The sequence below is a fragment of the Theobroma umbraticum genome, unplaced genomic scaffold (genome assembly GCF_002168275.2).
Source record: "Theobroma umbraticum cultivar Fairchild unplaced genomic scaffold, ASM216827v3 scaffold_67.0, whole genome shotgun sequence".
In the NCBI taxonomy this organism is placed as follows: domain Eukaryota; kingdom Viridiplantae; phylum Streptophyta; class Magnoliopsida; order Malvales; family Malvaceae; genus Theobroma; species Theobroma umbraticum.
In genome coordinates, this window is record NW_018397262.1 from 2,949,250 (window position 1) to 2,952,318 (window position 3,069).

The following is a 3,069-nucleotide window of genomic DNA, read 5'->3' on the forward strand; positions in this document are numbered from 1 at the left end:
TACTCATAAATGTAATTGCGATAAAAAAAATTTAAAAAAAAAGAGTCAAATTTCATATCTTAATAATAATAATAATAATGAATCGGATTTGATGGACCTGAAAAATTGGTATGCAATCAAATTTTACAGTCTGTGATCATTCCATATTATTTATTTTGCTTTGATTCGACATTTATGAAGCTATACTTTACAATTAAGGACACTATTTCCATGAACAACTCTTGTCCATTCAAAAAAGGAATATTGAGTAGCCCTAGAATCCACCTTTATAAATTCCCTACTTTTGTATAAACCAAGACCATAGCAAGTATTTTATAGGGTTTTGAGAACTACATCAACCATGGGGTTTACAAGCAAAATGTTTGGTGCTCTTAAGAGTTTTGGGGGTTGCTCTTGCATGGGTACCCCAAAGGCTGATAATTACAATCGCATGAAAACAACAGATGAGCCATGCGAGGGAAAGGAAGTTGCAAATGAGAGTATTAACTCCAAGAATGATGATCTTGGCCAGGAGCAGGAGGGAAATATGGCTAGTGTCAATTGGAACCAAGTTAATGTGGACTCACTCGTTTGTTATGAGGTATAAGTATATTCATGTCAATATATACTTCTGAATTTCTTTTGGAATTTTAATTTTTCACCCTAGTTTTAATCTTGTCCATAATCAACTTGTGCTTAGATTTTAGTTATATATATTTGTTTTAATTTATTTGAAATTTTTTTAATTTAAACGTATTTCTACGAGAAGCCATAAAAAAATTAATAATTATGTTGACGTGATTTTGATTGCTTAAGAGCATTTATCTCTAATTTTCTATATAAATTATCAACGTTTTTTTTTCGGAGTATGTATATAATAAGTTGAAGTTATATTTGCTGAGAAGAAAAAAAGGTTGAAGTTATATAAAGTATATATATGTATGCATGGATAAAAAACAAATTTAAATATAATGGGACATTTGTTATGCATAATTCAATTTCATGTTTGATTTCATTGCATTAATTGGCAGGTTGAAGAAGAAGAAGAAGAAGACGAGGAATCAGCCAGAGGTGATGATAAACAAGTCAAGAATAATTCTGAGTAGAAACCAAAGTCAGGGAGTGAAGATAAGTCATGACATGATGAATATAAGGTCTAATAGTAATTTTAGTAGGCTGTATATCTGACTTAAGTTATTCCAAGTTGCTTCATAGAGTTTTGCTCTATGAAATTGACTAGATTTTATTTTTCTAATTACTTTTTCCTAGCCATTTTTTTTTTGTCTTATTTTATTTGTTCCTTGTTTGGAAAAGAAAAGATAAATCCATGTCATTATATTGGGCTATCCAACTTAAAATGTTTTCTACACGCAAAAAGGATTTGAACACCTTTGATTAAATCAAAGCCAAATTGTAATAAATTAAATAATTTGTTTTGGTATTACTGAAATTCCTCTTTGCCAACTATCTGTTTAAACATGTTAAGTCCTTCTTATGTCATCCTATGCTATAAGTGGATGGTTCTTTTTGAGACAATTTATGAATCTAATGATTTTATTGATTTTTTGTACTCGATCATTTGATTCATTTTTTTTTTGCTTAAAAAATAAATTTCAAGCAAAGTTTGAATCGTCTTTTCACAAAGATAAAAAAAAAAAAAAGGAAAAAAGAAAAAACCCTTTACCAATCCTCTTCTCTGCCCATAGAACCAATGAAAAGAGCAAGGTATTGGACACTCTACTATACCCAAACATGAATGGGCATATTTCTCCAATACTTTTGCTGGATCAGAACAAATTAAAGATCTTGAGGTTGTAATACTCAGCAAAACAGAGTCACAGGTCCAAAGAATATACATTTTGCTCATAGAGAAAGTATGACTATACAAAGCTAAATTCCCATAAAAAATAATCCACCTCGAAGAATCACTAGACTCAAATAAATTTATCCATATTCCCGAAGCCACTTCCCCCAGAGAATACAGCAACCAGCCATAATGGAAGATCCACAATCAATCAACTTCAATTCACCCCTCGTTTTCGCCACCTCAACTTGCTTCTTAAACTAATCCATCTTTTCCCTCATTTCCTCTTCGATTCTCACTTGCAAAGCCCCTATTCTCCTCTGCAATTCCCTCTCTTTCTTCTCACTCTCGCCTTTCGCTTTCTCTCAAACACCAATCCTTTTCTTTTCTAGTCCTCTTTCTAACTCAGACACCTCCTTGTTCGCCTCTTGTACTTCACTCATCCAAGTTATCACATCATGTTGATTGTTGAAGCCTCGGCTTCAAGCTCAATCGCTCTCGCCACCATCGATTCTTGGACCACCTTCTCCTCCTACCACTCATCCCTTTTCTTCTCCCTTGTTTAGTAGTTGATCCATTTCTAGTCGCAGTTCCTTCGTCTTTTCCTTCACTTCTTTCTTCTCGTTGCTCTGTTCCAACTCCTCTCTCTTAAGAGCTTCGATTTTGCTAGCCAGTTGGGTTAGTTTGACTTCATCCGCGTCGTACAAGTTTTTCGCCATCTGAATCTCCTTCTCGCCATTGATGACCGTTGAATCTACCATCTTCTTAAAACTCAGTTTGGCTTCTTTATTTTCTTTTTGCTCCTTTAGTACTAATTTTCCATGAAAATGAGAGGAAAAGTAAAGAAAATTAAAGTGACGAAACAATAAACAATGATTAAGGGAAATAAAAATAAGATCAAGATTTAAGACGAAAAAATAATAACAAATGATGCTCTTCTTCTTCTTTCTCGGGCTCCTTTTGCGGGTTCTTTTGCTTGGTTCTTGGTTCTTCCCAATTTCCTGGTTGAGCAGAAGGGTAGAGCTGGCGAGTCCTTCTTGCCTTCTTTCGAGGGGGTTGCTTGCCGCCCTGGTCTTTTCTACATCCTTGTTAGGTATCCTCTTCCTTATGCCGGCTAGCTTTGGTTGCTTCCTTCTTGTAGTCTTCTGTTTCTGTTTTCATGGCAGAGTTTGTTTTTATGTAGGCTGCCATTTGCTTCGGTTATGAGCATAATGCTCTATTTTGTGTAGATTAGAGTTTTTAGATTCTTTCTCTTGTAACGCTAAGCAGACCTCTATTGGAAATTG

General features: G+C 34.2%; 1 pseudogene; it reads right to left on the reverse strand.

The window, feature by feature from the left end:
* Positions 1–1,923: 1,923 nt before the first annotated feature.
* On the reverse strand, positions 1,924–2,544 carry LOC149526980 (uncharacterized; annotated as a pseudogene).
* Between the last annotated feature and the right edge of the window lie 525 nt (positions 2,545–3,069).